This window comes from Nerophis lumbriciformis, linkage group LG22, assembly GCF_033978685.3.
Source record: "Nerophis lumbriciformis linkage group LG22, RoL_Nlum_v2.1, whole genome shotgun sequence".
In the NCBI taxonomy this organism is placed as follows: domain Eukaryota; kingdom Metazoa; phylum Chordata; class Actinopteri; order Syngnathiformes; family Syngnathidae; genus Nerophis; species Nerophis lumbriciformis.
In genome coordinates, this window is record NC_084569.2 from 13,660,629 (window position 1) to 13,678,964 (window position 18,336).

The following is an 18,336-nucleotide window of genomic DNA, read 5'->3' on the forward strand; positions in this document are numbered from 1 at the left end:
ACAAGGATGGACAATTCAATCCTTTACTCAACAATGAGTAGATGAGTGTTATGTGTGTGTATAAATGAACACTGAAATTCATATATATCCATCCATCCATTTTCTACCGCTTATTCCCTTTGGGGTCGCGGGGGGCGCTGGAGCCTATCTCAGCTACAATCGGGCGGAAGGCGGGGTACACCCTGGACAAGTCGCCACCTCATCACAGGGCATTTCATATATATATATATATATATATATATATATATATATATATATATATATATATATATATATATATATATATATAAAATAAAATAAATATATATTTATAGCTAGAATTCACTGAAAGTCAAGTATTTCTTATATATATATATATATATATATATATATATATATATATATATATATATATATATATATATATATATATATATATATAAGAAATATATGAAATACTTGACTTAGTATTTCTTATATATATATATATATATATATATATATATATATATATATATATATATATATACCGTATATGAAATACTTGACTTGGTGAATTTTAGCTGTAAATATACTTTAGCAGTCAATCAGACATTATTGTGAGGTTTTGTAATAGTGTTCCTAAAAATAGACAAACAAGGATGGGGCGTGAGAAAATTGTCGAACAGTTTAAAAACAACATTTCTCAAAGAGCTATTGCAAGGAATGTAGGGATTTTACAATCTACGGTCCGTAATGTCACCAAAAGTTCAGAGAATCTGGAGAAATCACTGCACGTAAGCAGCAAGGCTGAAAACCAACATCGAATGCCCGTGACCTTTGATCCCTCAGGCGGTACTGCATCAAAAACCGACATCAGTGTGTAAAGGATATCACCACATGGTATTAGGAAGACTTCAGAAAACCACTGTCAGTAACTACAGTTTGTCGCTACATCTGTAAGTGTAAGTTAAAACTCTACTATGCAAAGCCAAAGCCATTTATCAACAACACCCAGAAACGCCGCCGGCTTCACTGGGCCCGAGCTCATCTAAGATGGACTGACGCAAAGTGGAAAAGTGTTATGTGGTCTGACGAGTCCACATTTGGAAACTGTGGACGTCGTGTCCTCCGGAACTAAGAGGAAAAGAACCATCCGGATTGTTCTAGGCGCAAAGTTCACATTTTTTTCTCTAAATTTGGCCTCCCCGAGTCAAAATAATTGCCCAGGCCTGGTATATACGATGGCAGCAAACCTCAAAATGAGCTAATTAGGATAAACTACCCATAAATGACAAACCGCCACAATCTTTCCTCGACTATCAAAGATCGTTAACATTTACAGCCAATTTACGACGACGGCTGCGATAACGATTTATCGCTTACAAGCGGCCACTTCCAGTTGATGATTTAAGCTATTGAATTGCGCCGACCATTAATCCTCCTCCACCTCATCATCGTCCCTTGTTGTCGCTCTCTCCCGGGCTGCACCTGTCAGATTAGCCTCACACGGTCAGCTGCCACTCCACTTGATACGACCCCCACCGGGCCGCCTGTCTCCTCACTTTGCCTAGATTTATGTGCAGACTGGGGGAAATAAAAAGGCGTAGTCCCCCTCAAGCAAAATGAAGTTAAAAGCTGGCTGGTTCCCACCGTGGTTCGCCCGGATAGCAGGATTTAAAGCATTAAAGCAGACAAGCCGGTGAGGAGATTAACACCTCCATTGACCCTTTTTTGGAATCCCATAAAATGAACTATTTACTAGGAAAATTATTATTATTGAGGTGATTCTTAAACAGTATAGACAACATGGCCAGAAATGACGCTGCATGAAAGATGGGGGTTCTGGTATATGTGGTCTGTGTCACCCGGGTCCTCAACCCCTCTAAAGCCCCCTCCCCCAAGCTGGATGGACCGGAGCAGCTGAGGCCACACCACACAAATAATACACACCAGAGCGGCTTTAAACACTGTTAAGTACGCTGCAATTACAAGTCAGCCGACCACGGCAAACAATGACATTTCAAAATAAGAGATAGCTTCTTCAGGTATACTTGCCAACCTTGAGACCTCCGATTTCGGGAGGTGGGGGGTGAGGGCGTGGTCGGGGGTGGGTCAGGGTGTGGTTGAGGGCGTGGTTAAGAGGGGAGGAGTATATTGACAGCTAGAATTCACCAAGTCAAGTATTTCATACATATACATATACATATACTGTATATATATATCTACATCCTGAAAATATGCAAACAAAACTGTGTTTAGATAATTGATACTTCAAACTTGCATAAATAAATATTAAGGAATATAATATAACTTGGCTTCTGAGAGCTTCAAAATGTAATGAATAAAATGCTAAAGTTGTTGATAAACAAGCAATTATTTTAATAATTGAATATGGTCATTTTAAATGAATTATTATGATCATTTAAAATTAATTATTTCAAATATGTTTATTTTCATGTATAATTCTATGGCTGGATGTAATAAGGAGTCAGAAAAAATACAAATAAAAATACAATTAATTTTGATGTTTTTAGCAAAATATAGTAAAAATGTATTTAGTTTTTTTTTGTAATTAATAAATAGATTTATTTTTAGGTAAGATAAACATAATAATACAATTTATCTCTAATCTGGATGATTTAGTTCTTGTCACCCTGTTGTCCTCCCGTTGTGAAAAAAGGCTGTCCTCAATCAGGTCCGCATGGAGCTGGAGGGGGCGTGGCCTCCAGCTCCAGCTGAAAATCGGGAAATTTTCGGGAGAGGCGCTGAATTTCGGGAGTCTCCCGGAAAATTCGGGAGGGTTGGCAAGTATGTCTTCAGGTAGCATAGAATTTAGCATTCATAGCCGTACATTGTATTGATTTGACGCTTAACGAGTTATTCAACACTAACTAGTCTGTTTTGATGTTCTTAGCATATTTCAAAATAAGAGTACATAAGCTATGGCTGGGTTGCATGTGACGTCATATCCGTTTTTTTACATCGCGCCTTAATTCACACGACGGTCAAGCAGCTTGAGCGTAGCATTAAAACCGAGTGAGAGTGAGTGTAGAGTTCTGTTCTTGTGTGTTACAATCGTTCCTGTCCTGGGCATGACGTTAAAGTGCATCCGGCAGTGGGACTAGGAGGTTAACCCCTTTACTACTGTTACCCCAGGTGGCCCTTGGCAAAGGCCTAGTACCTGACTGCCCCCTAGCCAGGGATACGGCAAAGACCTCAACGGCGGAGCAGGCGGAAGATGGTAGATTTAAGAACTACCACAACGGCTACGATGGCGGAAGAAGGCTGCAGCAGAAAAGGGTCCCCAGTTGTCTTGGACTCCATGCCACTGGACCCTGACCCGATTCTGTCAAGGATCGTGTGGTGACTGTCTGTGCACCAGTCTAAAACAAAGTCACGCATAGGCATCCTCCATAAAGGGATGCACCCCTACCAGGAGGATCGTCATTCTCGTTCGAGTGACCGCCGATGATGACAATCGTTCAAATAGAGAGATAGGAAAGAGCTTTCGTAGAACCCGAAAGAAGTGGTTCATAAAGGTAATAAAGTCAGGGGAAAAAAACTAAAGTGTGTCAAAGTACATGGCTCTTAAAGATATCACTTTCATCATTTTGTGGAATAAAATCAGGCCATGCTTGTGTCTGCAGTGATCACTTTGGAAAAATTTTGTTTGACCATTTGCAGTGACGTGCAGTCAGGGGAGGCAGGTGAGGCGGGGCCTCACGTGCCATCATGGAAAGAAAAAAAAAGTAAAAAGGAAAAAAAAATTGTTATATGTATCCAGTGATTATACTATAAAATTATTTTCCATTTAACTTCACCAGTTTTAGATTATTTTTATTCAAAATCGCTGAATTTGCACATTTGCCGTTCAAATACTGAGTTGAGCCTCGCCATGGATTGCGCAATGACTCGGCCAACTGCTGGCCTGCTGTGCAGTGAGACTGTATTGCTATATGAATTATATTATACATTTCCATAGTTTAGTTAGCTGAGGTATATAATGTACAGTGTATTTTGTCAACAACTGTATGTGTGTAACGTATTTCTTGTGCTGAGCAATCATAAAACGGCTGCGAAGACGCACTGGGTGAGGCTCGCAGTAATCCCGCCTCATAGTGGTAGAGGGCGCTAGTGATCCCAGAGATCATTCTTGCAACTACTCGGCTGCAGAATAAGTGACAACAAGCAGCAACAGTTAGCGATCGTTTATTTTTTCCTCTCGCTTGGACTTTTAACATGGAGGATTACATATCTAAACTGGACTTTCAATCGAAGCAGGAGGTAATAATTAAAGGAAGATCTCCATCGAGACAGAGAGACTTTTAAAACTGAAGAAAGATAAGGAAGACTTCTATAAACAAGTTATCGATGCTTTTGTTCAGAAGGAGCGGCGCATGGACTTCATTTATAAGTAAAGGTAAGACCATAATAACGTTTTTTTAATTAAATGTGCTTTTTTGTGTGCTACAGTTTGTATGTGTAAAGTTAAAGTTAAGTTAAAGTACCAATGATTGTCACACACACACTAGGTGTGGTGAAATTTGTCCTCTGCATTTGACCCATCCCCTTGATCACCCCCTGGGAGGTGAGGGGAGCAGTGGGCAGCAACGGCGCCGCGCCCGGGAATAATTTTTGGTGATTTAACCCCCAATTCCAACCCTTGATGCGGAGTGCCAAGCAGGGAAGAATGCTGGTATGAGCTTTTAAACATAACCCGTTAACTGCTGCCAATCAAATGGTGAATAAGATACTCTTTAGGGTTCATATGTTTGTAAATCTGACTGTGATGAAGTCAGTGCCTCACCAGCCATCAACCTCACCGCACGTCACTGATTGTTTATGTTAAATGTGGAATGAGTGAGGGGTTGGGATATTACAAGCATCTGCTTCATCCAACCCCTTCTCAAGCCTTGCATAAATGTCTCTGCCAAAAATGTGTGTTGTTGTACTGTGCAGGTTTGAAATAAATACTTCAATTCAATTCAATTCATTCAAATAAGATGTGAGCGCATTGGGCATTAATACATTAACTGTTGTTTATTGCTTGTTTGTATCCATAATTCATTCCTTACAAGAGATAACAGGAATATAGGAAACTTCACCTGCAGTGTCCAGTATCTCGTATTTATTTCACAGTCAGACTTTTTTGCTAAAAAGTTACTAAATTAATTTCAACTCACTGAATTGTTTCGGATCGTATCATTATAAAAAAAAAAAAACTTGGAAAATGAGAGTGTAAAATCACAGCTGTCAAAGAATAGAATCTTGTGGTACGCCATATGATCTGGCTTGATGGCTTTTGCACTGCAAAAACTGAAATCTAAGTAAGATGAAATATCTCAAATAAGGGTGATATTTGCTTATTTTCTGTCTTATAAGATCATTCTTCTCACTAAGCAGATTTTATGTTAGAGTGTTTCACTTGTTATACGGGTTTTGGTCCTAAATGATCTCAGTAAGATATTACAGCTTGTTGCTGAGATTTTATGACCTACATTGAGTAGAACATGCTTGAAACTAGAATATCAACTGTTGCAAAGCTGTGTCATCAACACTCACAAGTATAAAACTGCTTTTTCAAAATAATAATTTATTATTTCAAGCATGAACAAAAAAATCATGACTTTGACACAATTGTGTCTCATAATTAAAACAGATGACAGCCAAATGGACTTTGCTGTTTTATTTTTAATGAAACAATAGAAAATACGTACTCATATAGTAGTACAGTTGGCACAGTACAGTAAACTGACAGTTAATATTTAAACATTTCACATGTGACACTTCAAACTATTTTGAACAGAAATACTTCATGCACATTCAGGTAAATTCTTCAAAATGACAATTAAAAAACATTTGGCTGGGGGCCGGGCTGTATATATATATGTGTATTTATACATGTTATATATATATATATATATATATATATATATATATATATATATATATATATGTTATATATATATATATATATATATATATATATATATATATATAAAATATATATATATAACATGTATATATATATGTGTATTTATACATGTTATATATATAATATATAATATATATATATATATATATATATATAAAATATATATATATATATAACATGTATATATATATTTTGTATTTATACATGTTCTATATATAATATATAATATATATATATATATATATATAACATGTATATATATATGTGTATTTATACATGTTATATATATATATATATATATATATAACATGTATATATATATATGTGTATTTATACATGTTATATATATATATACTGCATATATATATATATATATATATATATATATATATATATATATATATATATATATATATATATATATATATATATTCCTTGTGCACTAATTGACTGAAAAAGCACGCACTTGGCGCGATGATGTCATGTTATCCATGGAAAAATGCATTTTTAGACAATATGATTTGCCTGAGCGGCTAGGAGACCCCGAGAGTAACAAGCGGTTGCCTTGTTGCCTTTCCGTTAAGAACAATAAATTAGTTTTTAGTGTAAGTTTGCCGGTTTCAAGAAATGTAATGCCGAGCGCATATCATTATGTCAAGATAATGGCACTAGCATTTACTTAATTTAAGAATATTTGTCAACATATTGAGAAAAAATTTCTCTTTTTTTTTTTGTCTACCAAGAAAAGTGCACTTGTTATTAGTGAGAATATACTTATTTTAAGGTATTTTTGTGTTCATTGAGATTAGCTAATTTTACTTGTTTTGGAAAGTCTTGACAAGCCAAATTTTCTTGTTCTATTGGCAGATCATTTTCCTTAGTTCAATTAAAAGACCCCTCATTTTTGTATGTATTTTTCTTGTTTTTGAACACTGACTTTTTGCAGTGTGGTGTTTTTCAAGAGTTCTTGAGATTTAAATTGTTGTTTGTAAAATGAGAGAGCGAACGCCTCAGATTTAGTTGATGACATGTTTGCTTTTCTCTGTAGTTCATTTGCGTTTGTAGTGGCACAAAAGAAAAGATGGCGTGAGTCTGGTACGTAACACAACACCACAGAAATGGTCAAATATAGCAGCAGCAGGTCTTACAGGACACAGCTGTGTGGAACCTCACTTGGCAATTTGAGTGCTCTTTAATGATACGTTTGACGCCTTGCAACCAGCAGTGTGAGTGTAAAGTCAGTTTGCAATGCATTTATGTTGCAATAAAAAGTGCACCACAGACTAATCAAATGTTTAGACTTTAAACGAATGTTGTTTTTAAAGACTGTTGCAAAAAAAATTGTTTGACAGGCGCTCACTGCCATTTCAAAGGACACACTGCAATAAACACCTGTCGAAGATTACCTGTGACACGAGCACCCTGCAGTTTTTAAGGACCTGCTGAAATAAACAACAGTCAAAGATCTTCTATATAACAGGAGTGCCCTGCTGTTTAAGGAGCTACTGAAAAAAACACCAGTCAAAGATCATCTAAAGTATATGACAGGAGCGCCCTGCTGTTTTAAGGACCTACTGAAATATACATTAGTCAAAGATCATCTATATGACAGGAGTGCCCTGCTGTAATAAACAGAAGACGAAGATAATCTATATGACACGAGCGCCCTGAAGTTTTAAAAAGCTACTAAAATATACACTAGTCAAAGATAATCTAAATGACTGGAGTGCCCTGCTGTAATAAAAACTAGTCAAAGATCTTCTAAATGACAAGAGTGCCTTGGTTTTTTTAAGGACCTACTGAAATATACACTACGCACAGATCATCTAAATGACAGGAGTGTCCTGCTGTATTAAAAACTATAGTCAAAGATCTTCCTGGTGTTTTTAAGGACAAGCTGAAATTAACACCAGTCAAAGATCATCCATATGTCAGGAGTTTCCAATTGTGACAAACACTAATCAAAGATCATATATATGACAGGAGTGCTTTGCTGTTTTTAAGGACACGCTGAAATTAACACCAGTCAAAGATCATCCATATGTCAGGAGTTTCCAATTGTGACAAACACTAGTCAAAGATCCTATATATGACAGGAGTGCTTTGCTGTTTTTAAGATCTCCTGAAAAAAAATACTAGTCAAACATCACAATATGACGGGAGTGCCCTGCTGTAATAAACACTAGTCAAAGATCGTCTATAAAACAGGAGTGCCCTGCTGTTTCAAAGACCTGCTAAAATAAACACGAGTCAAAGATAGTAGTTATATACTGTTTTTAAGGACTTACTGAAAGAAACACGAGTCAAAGATCCTCTAAATGACAAGAGTGCCTTGGGTTTTTAAGGACCTACTGAAAGATGTTCTAAATGACAGGAGCGCCCTGCTGTTTTTAAGGACACGTTCAAATTAACACCAGTCAAAGATCATCCATATGTCAGGAGTTTCCAGCTGTGACAAACACTAATCAAAGATCATATATATGACAGGAGTGCTTTGCGGTTTTCAAGATCTACTGAAAAAAATGGTAGTCAAAGATCACGATATGACAGGAGTGCCAATGCTATAATAAACACTAGTCAAAGATTCTCTATTTGACAGGAGTGCCCTGATGTTTAAGGACCTACTGAAATAAACACCAGTCAAAGATCATCTAAACTATATGACAGGAGCGCCCTGCTGTTTTAAGGACCTACTGAAATATACATTAGTCAAAGATCATCTAAATGACAGGAGTGCCGTGCTGTATTAAAAACTATGGTCAAAGATCTTTTATGTTACAGGAGTGGCCTGCTGTTTTTAAGGACGCGCTGAAATTAACACCAGTCAAAGATCATCCATATGTCAGGGGTTTCCAGCTGTGACAAACACCAATCAAAGATCATATATATGACAGGACTGCGTTGCTGTTTTTAAGATCTACCGAAAAATATACTAGTCAAAGATCACGATATTACAGGAGTGCCCCGCTGTAATAAACACTCGTCAAAGATCCTCTATATGAGAGGAGTGCCCTGCTGTTTAAGGACCTACTAAAATAAACAACAGTCAAAGATCATTTATATGACAGGAGTGCTCTGCTGTTTAAGGACCTACTGAAATAAAGACCCGTCAAAGGTAATCTAAAGTACATGACAGGAGAGCACTGCTGTTATAAGGACCTACTGAAATATACATTAGTCAAAGATCATCTATACGACAGGAGTGCCCTGCTGTAATAAACACAAGACAAAGATAATCTATATGACACGAGCGCCCTACTGTTTGAAGGCGCTACTAAAATATACACCAGTCAAAGATCCTCTAAATGAGAAGAGTGCCTTGTTTTTTTAAGGACCTACTGAAATATACACTACTAAAAGATCAGGAGTGCCCATGCTGTAATAAACACTAGTCAAAGATCCTCTATGTAACAGGAGTGCCCTTCTGTTTTAAGGACATGCTAAAATAAACACGAGTCAAAGGTAGTCAATAACAGGAGCGTGCTGCTGTTTTTAAGGACGCACTGAAATTAACACCAGTCAAAGATCATCCATATGTCAGGAGTTTCCAGTTGTGACAAACACCAATCAAAGATCATATATATGACAGGACTGCGTTGCTGTTTTTAAGATCTACCGAAAAATATACTAGTCAAAGATCACGATATTACAGGAGTGCCCCGCTGTAATAAACACTCGTCAAAGATCCTCTATATGAGAGGAGTGCCCTGCTGTTTAAGGACCTACTAAAATAAACACTTGTCAAAGATCATTTATATGACAGGAGTGCTCTGCTGTTTAAGGACCTACTGAAATAAAGACCAGTCAAAGGTAATCTAAAGTACATGACAGGAGAGCACTGCTGTTATAAGGACCTACTGAAATATACATTAGTCAAAGATCATCTATACGACAGGAGTGCCCTGCTGTAATAACACAAAACAAAGATAATCTATATGACACGAGCGCCCTACTGTTTGAAGGCGCTACTAAAATATACACCAGTCAAAGATCCTCTAAATGAGAAGAGTGCCTTGTTTTTTTTAAGGACATACTGAAATATACACTACTAAAAGATCAGGAGTGCCCATGCTGTAATAAACACTAGTCAAAGATCCTCTATGTAACAGGAGTGCCCTTCTGTTTCAAGGACCTGCTAAAATAAACACGAGTCAAAGGTAGTCTATAACAGGAGCGTGCTGCTGTTTTTAAGGAGGCGCTGAAATTAACACCAGTCAAAGATCATCCATATGTCAGGGGTTTCCAGCTGTGACAAACACCAATCAAAGATAATATATATGACAGGACTGCGTTGCTGTTTTTAAGATCTACCGAAAAATATACTAGTCAAAGATCACGTTATTACAGGAGTGCCCCGCTGTAATAAACACTCGTCAAAGATCCTCTATATGACAGGAGTGCCCTGCTGTTTAAGGACCTAATGTAATAAACACTAATCAAAGATCCTCTATGTAACAGGAGTGCCCTTATGTTTCAAGGACCTGCTAAAATAAACAAGAGTCAAAGGTAGTCTATAACAGGAGCGTGCTGCTGTTTTTAAGGACTTCCTGAAAGAAACACGAGTCAAAGATCATCTAAATGACAGAAGCTCCCTGCTGTTTTTGACTTACATAAATAAAAGAGCAACGTAAGGAGATGAATAAGACAGTATGAAGTGCAGGGCACATTTTAAAAATGTGATAAATAAATGAAATACTAACAATGTATATAATAATTGCATTTACACATATTCAAATTAAAACTCGTAAGAATGAATGAATACATTGTTTTTACTGTTTTAATGTTGCATGTTTAGTTTGCATACTGTGGGCTGGTTAATAGCAGCTTTACTCTGAAAAGACCTAACCGGAAGTCTACCTTTAATTAGGTAACTTTCTACTCTCTAGTGTTGTTTCTATTATTTAAAACAAAACACAACATTTCTATGCAGGGAAAATAATCACGTGACGGCACATGGCAAGGTGCGGTGTGCGCATGCTTGTGGTAAAAAAAACAACAACAACAAAAACAGCACACCAATGCTGTAATAAACACTAGTCAAAGATCCTCTATATGACAGGTGTGCTCTGATGTTTAAGGACCTACTGAAATAAACACCAGTCAAAGATCTTCTAAAGTATATGACAGGAGCGACCTGCTGTTATAAGGACCTACTGAATTATACATTAGTCAAAGATCATCTAAATGACAGGAGTGCCCTGCTGTATTAAAAACTATGGTCAAAGATCTTTTATGTTACAGGAGTGGCCTGCTGTTTTTAAGGACGCGCTGAAATTAACACCAGTCAAAGATCATCCATATGTCAGGGGTTTCCAGCTGTGACAAACACCAATCAAAGATCATATATATGACAGGACTGCGTTGCTGTTTTTAAGATCTACCGAAAAATATACTAGTCAAAGATCACGTTATTACAGGAGTGCCCCGCTGTAATAAACACTCGTCAAAGATCCTCTATATGACAGGAGTGCCCTGCTGTTTAAGGACCTACTGAAATAAACACTCGTCAAAGATCCTTTATGTGATAGGAGCAGGGGCGCCGCTAGGGATTTTGGGCCCCATGAAAATAATCTTTACAGGGCCCCCAACACAGTGTCATTATTTTTTCTGTATTATAACTTCATCATCATTAGGGGCCTCTCAGGGCCCCCCTCCATCATGGGCCCCTAGAATCCGTCTCCTTTACCCCCCCTTTTCGGCGCCCCTGGATAGGAGTGCCCTGCTGTTTAAGGACCTACTGAAATAAACACTCGTCAAAGATCCTTTATGTGATAGGAGTGCCCTGCTGTTTAAGGACCTACTGAAATAAAGACCAGTCAAAGATCATCTAAAGTATATGACAGGAGAGCCCTGCTGTTATAAGGACCTACTGAAATATACATTAGTCAAAGATCATCTATACGACAGGAGTGCCCTGCTGTAATAAACACAAGACAAATATAATCTATATGACACAAGCGCCCTACTGTTTTAAGGAGCTACTAAAATATACACTAGTCAAAGTCTTTGACTCAAAGATCGTATAAATGAGAAGAGTGCCTTGGTTTTTTAAGGACCTACTGCCCCCCGCGACTCCAAAGGGAATAAGCGGTAGAAAATGGATAGATGGATGAAATATACACTACTAAAAGATCAGGAGTGCTTTTACTCTGAAAAGACCTAACCGGAAGTCTACCTTTAATTAGGTAACTTTCTACTCTCTAGTGTTGTTTCTATTATTTAAAACAAAACACAACATTTTTATGCAGGAAAAATAATCACGTGACGGCACATGGCAAGGTGCGGTGTGCGCATGCGTAAATGCTTGTGGTTTAAAAAAAACAAAAAACAAACCCAGAGCGCGCTCGGAGGAGGGATTTAATAAGGTTATTGTGCCGTCACGCGCCAATTTATTAATAAGAATTACACGGCGCGTTCGTCTTGTGTACGTGCACGCGCGACACGGGAAGGGGGGCGGTCCCGGGGGAGGAAGGGGAGGTGGGGGCTAATCTCCACGCACTTGATGCGGGGCGCAGTTTTTGCGTGGCGCTCGCTCGGTGCGCAGCAGCAGTGCGACTGAAAGTGGACTTTTTTTTTTCTTTCTTTTTTTTTCACGCACACATCCGTGGGATATTTTTTTTTTTTAAACGTGTTTTTAAAAGAAAAGATGAGTCAAGAAAGGATTTAGCTGTCACCCGGCCGGGACCCATCAGGAGGACATCCGTTACGCCGGCCGGGTTCGGTCCATGCCATTCGGGCTGCCGCTGCGACCACCGCCGGTCCGGAAGGCAGAGTCGGAACCGTTCGGCGCCGGTTGCGCACGTGCGGATGCGGAGAGCCGAGTCGAGCAACACGGCTCTTTTCGAAATGTGACATTTGCGGTGCGACCACGACGTTGACAGCCGCGCTTGCCCCCTCTTCACGTTCCCCATCGCATCTACCGGCATCGAGCAAAAAAAAAAAAAAAGGTTGGTCGGTGTCCGTCATGCAAGACGCAAATGGAGCATGTCCAATGCATCATATGAGAGGGGGGAGGGGCGGGGTGTTGTTGATGTGACATGGATGCTCTAATGCAAAATGCATTAACACAAAGCCCGGAGGATTTCTGCATGTATACACACACACAGATCATCACTACACACACCAACAAAATGTGTCACCAATGGAGGACTGTGCATGGGAATCGAACGGTTGGCACTTGTGTCCTCCATTTGCATGCCACAAAAACACACACTGGGGGATATTCTGGGGAGTGTCAAGCAGTCCATCATTGTTAAGAGGTTAGGTGTCATTCTCTATTCCTAACACACACCCACACACACACTCGCACACTCTTGTATTTGTATTTTGTATTGTATTTGTTACCTTCTTGAGACCTGTCTTACGTCAGCACCGGAAGTCGTAAAATCAGCTGTTCACCTGGCGGCTTTTTTTGGGGGGGGATGATTAGGGAAGTCCTTCTTTGGCTTGTTTTATCATATATTGCTGCCTTTGCACCTGTCAATGTTTACTTTTGTATGCACATTAAATCAACAAAAAAATCCTGACTTTGGAGCAATGTTCACGGACTCTAGTATTTGGCTCTCTATTAGATGCAATGGTTTTCCGTATTAGGACCATGATTTATGTGCTCATATGGAAGGTTGTTGATGTCTCAAGAAGGGTAGTAATACAAGCACACACACACACACACACACACACACACACACACACACACACACACACACACACACACACACACACACACACACACAAACAAACAAACATACACACACACACTTGTATTTCTGCCCTTCTTGAGACATCAACAAGGAAAGGTACCTTCCATATGAGGACATAAATCATGGTCCCAATACGGAAAACCATTGCATCTAAAAGAGAGCCAAATACTAGAGTCCGTGAACATTGCTCAAAAGTCAGGATTTTTTGTTGATTTAATATGCATACAAAAGTAAACAATGACAGGTGCAAAGGCAGCAATATATGATAAAACAAGCTAAAGAAGGACTTCCCTAATCATCCCCCAAAAAAGCCACCAGGTGAACAGCTGATTTTACGACTTCCGGTACTGACGTAAGACAACCCGCGTCCCGTATGTGACCGTAGGATGAACAAATACACTACGGTACTAAGACTATAGTGGGTTCTTGAGACCTGTCTTACGTCAGCACCGGAAGTCGTAAAATCAGCTGTTCACCAGGCGGGTTTTTTCGGGGATGAATAGGGAAGTCCTTCATTAGCTTGTTTTATCATATATTGCTGCCTTTGCACCTGTCAATGTTTACTTTTGTATGCACATTAAATCAACAAAAAATCCTGACTTTGGAGCAATGTTCACGGACTCTAGTATTTGGCTGCTGTTAGATACAATGGTTTTCCGTATTGGGACCATGATTTATGTCCTCATGTGGAAGGTACCTTTCCTTGTTGATGTCTCAAGAAGGGTAGAAATACAAGAACACACACACACACACACACACACTTGTATTTGTTACCTTCTTGAGACCGCTGAAAAATGCCTAATTTTGAGAGATTTTACCACCAGGAACGCAAATGAGATCTCTATTTTTTGTTTTTTTGTATCGTGCTTTAGGTCGATCGGATCACAGATGGCCCCTGTACCGCACTTTGGGCAAACCAGCTGTAAAAGCTAACTGTTAATGGCCACTATAGTCTTAGTCCCATAGTGTATTTGTTCATCCTATGGTCACATATGTGACGCGGGTTGTCTTAAGTCAGCACCGGAAGTCGTAAAATCAGCTGTTCACCTGGCGGCTTTTTTGGGGGGGATGATTAGGGAAGTCCTTCTTTAGCTTGTTTTATCACATATTGCTGCCTTTGCACCTGCCAATGTTTACTTTTGTATGCACATTAAATCAACAAAAAAAATCCTGACTTTGGAGCAATGTTCACGGACTCTAGTATTTGGCTCTCTATTAGATGCAATGGTTTTCCGAATTGGGACCATGATTTATGTGCTCATATGGAAGGTACCTTTCCTTATTGATGTCTCAAGAAGGGTAGAAATACAAGAACACACACACACACACAAACACACACACACACACACACACACACACACACACACACACACACACACACACACACACACACACACACACACACACACACGTGGAACAATGCTCTTGCTGCTGGTCCTTCAAACAAACACTTTTCTGGAATGCCCTGGGGACTCCATGTGGCCAACATTGTCAAGAGAAAAGGGGGGTGTTGGGGGGTAAAAAGAGCATTCTCTAAATGTATGTGTGTGTGTGTGTTTGCATTCAGCTGCTTCTTAGGTCAGCTAAAACCAAGAGTGTACCCCCCTAGCAACACCCTTTTCTGGAGGGTACCCCAGTCTCAGTGGTCAATACGTCAGCAAGAAATGAAGCATACATCACCACTCGGGTGCAGTAAAGCAGAAGAAGTATAGTCAATGTGTTTATGCATGGATGCATTGACATAAGTGATGATCAATAGCATAATATATGATCTTTGTTATTGGCAATGTGATATTTCCAAGTGGCTACATTTCATTGAAGTACATCTATACTGGAAAGAGGAATAGTCTGTTCCGGGGTCAACATGTCGCTGTTATAACACCTTTATACTGGTAAAGGACGTGGCGTACATAAAATATTTTCCACTTTGATACATTTTGTACATAAATGAATGAATAATGTAAAATATTAAAATATTTGTGTGATAGGTGGTAAAAATACAAATTAGTGTAATGTCTAATCCAACCCCCTTAAGATATATGTTCTTATTAGTGTTGTCCCGATACCAAAATGTATTTCGATACTTTTCTAAATAAAGGGGACCACAAAAATGGCATTATTGGCTTTATTTTAACACAAACTCTTACAGTACATTAAACATATGTTTCTTATTGCAAGTGTGTCCTTAAATAAAATGGTGAACACACTAGACAATTTGTCTTTTAGTAGTACGTAAACAAACAAAGGCTCCTAATTTAGTCTGCTGACATATGCAGTATCATATTGTGTCATTTTCCATTCTATTATTTTGTCAAAATTATTAAGGACAAGTGGTAGAAAATGAATTATTAATCTACTTGTTCATTTAATGTTAATATCTGTTTCTCTTTTAACATGTTCTATCTACACTTCTGTTAAAATGTAATAATCACTTATTCTTCTGTTTGGATGCTTTACATTAGTTTTTAGAGGCGGTATAGTACCGAATATCGCGGTACTATACCAATACTGGTATACCGTACAACCCTAGTTCTTATTATTCTTTACTATTATTATAATCCAAACAATTAAAACATTTCTAACGGCTTTAGCACACTTAAAAAACGTATATCTTGCAAGACGTGTACACATTTTCAAAGACTATACAGTAAGACACGCATGTTGTCTGCCATTTTTTCCCCTGTTAATTAATTCAGGATGTGTTCATTTAGTCTGTATAGTGTGCCAAATGTTCCCTGGGGCCGCACTTTTGACATCCCTGATGTAAAAGCAATGTTTTAAGTCCACTAGCATTGCCACATTTTTTTTGAATAGCCATGTAAGTGTAAAAAGAAGTTAGCCCCAATATAATTCAACTAATTCAGACTTTAATTAAGTAAATTAGTCACTTTTAACGGAGAGAGCTCTCAAAGTGTGTCATGTGGTTAAATACAAATAGCACAATCAAAACATGATGCAACTACAGAAACATTGCAAAAATAAAATAATAAATATAATAAAATTAATATTTTGAATAATAAAAACAAATACATTTAAAAAATAAAATTAACTATTACAGGAATGCACACTTAAACACATTTGAACTGCCATTTAAAAATGTCAATATGGGGCAGCTCTCAGCCCATAAGGGAGAGCATTCCACCTTGAAGGGGCGACTAACTATCACCTTTGCTTTTTAATTTTGTACGAGGGGGGGCGGTCAGCCTTAAATGTTCCATTGTGTACAGGTGCCATTATTAGGACATTTTTTCCTCTATATTTCAACGACTAACACACGACTCTTAATGCCAAAGATCAGGTTTGAGCATTCCAAGAGCCATCATTTTAACCAGTGTAAATACAAAAATAATAATAAAAAACATAATGTAAAAATAACTAACGACATTGAGTAGTGTTGTCCCGATACCAATATTTCATACATTTCGATACTTTTCTGTACTTTGATACTTTTCTAAATAAAGGGCACCACAAAAAATGGCATTATTGGCTTTATTTTAACAAAAAAATCTTAGGGTACATTAAACATATGCTTCTTATTGCAAGTTTATCCTTAAATAAAATAGTGAACATACAAGACAACTTGTCTTTTAGTAGTAAGTAAGCAAACAAAGGCTCCTAATTTAGTGTGCTGACATATGCAGTAACATATTGTGTCATTTTCCATTCTATCATTTTGTCAAAATTATTAAGGACAAGTGGTAGAAAATGAATTATTAATCTACTTGTTCATTTACTGTTAATATCTGCCTACTTTCTCTTTTAAAATGTTTTTTCTACACTTCTGTTAAAATGTAATAATCACTTATTCTTCTGTTGTTCGGATGCTTTACATTAGTTTTGGATGATACCGCAAATTTGGGTATCAATCCGATACCAAGTAGTTACAGGATCATACATTGGTCATATTCAAAGTCCTCATGTGTCCAGGGACGTATTTCCTGAGTTTATAAATATAATATAAATTATATCGATGTAATAATAGTAGTATCGACTAGATACGCTCCTGTACTTGGTATCATTACAGTGGATGTTGGGTGTAGATCCACCAATGGTGTTTGTTTACATTGCGACGCCGGTGAGCTATGGTGTGTAGTGAACCATGTTTAGCTATTCCACGTCCTGCAGGGATGATACTTGTAAGAAACTTACTTTATTTGTCGCCATAGAGACAAGGATTAGTAATTTAGAAGTAGCTAAAACTGGACTTTAGCCGCTAGCTAGCTAGCCACGTCTTAAAGCACCTCTTCTTGAGAGCGTTTCAGTGTTATAACTTCACCTTTATTGTTAGTTTTTAAGCTAAAATGCGTCCGTTCTCCCTTTTCTGTCTACACACTGTGTCTGCTTGTAAGTACTCTGTGATTGTGCGCTGCCGAACATGCTCGTCTGCTCGTAAAACCAGCAATGTCACGTGACGACGACGGGAGATCGGTACTTAGTAGAGGCGGTATAGTACCAAATATGATTCATTAGTATCGTGGTACTATACCAGGGGTCGGCAACCCAAAATGTTGAAAGAGCCATATTGGACCAAAAATACAAAAAAAAATCTGTCTGGAGCCGCAAAAAATTAAAAGCCATATTACATGCAGATAGTGTGTCATGAGATATAAATTGAATTAAGAGGACTTAAAAGAAACTAAATGAGCTCAAATATAGCTACAAATGAGGCATTATGATGCAATATGTACATATAGCCAGCCTAAATAGCATGTTAGCATCAATTAGCTTGCAGTCATGCAG

The 18,336-nt window shown here is 38.1% G+C and overlaps 1 protein-coding gene across 2 annotated transcripts in view; it reads left to right on the top strand.

Moving 5' to 3' along the window:
* The first annotated feature begins 12,381 nt into the window (after nucleotides 1–12,381).
* Nucleotides 12,382–18,336, top strand: part of gprc5ba (G protein-coupled receptor, class C, group 5, member Ba) — a 34,937-nt gene continuing 28,982 nt past the window's right edge. For both annotated transcript variants that reach the window (XM_061974206.2, XM_061974208.2), the window contains exon 1: nucleotides 12,382–12,843. The gene's annotated coding sequence lies outside the window, so the exon portion shown is untranslated. The remainder of the gene's footprint in view (nucleotides 12,844–18,336) is intronic.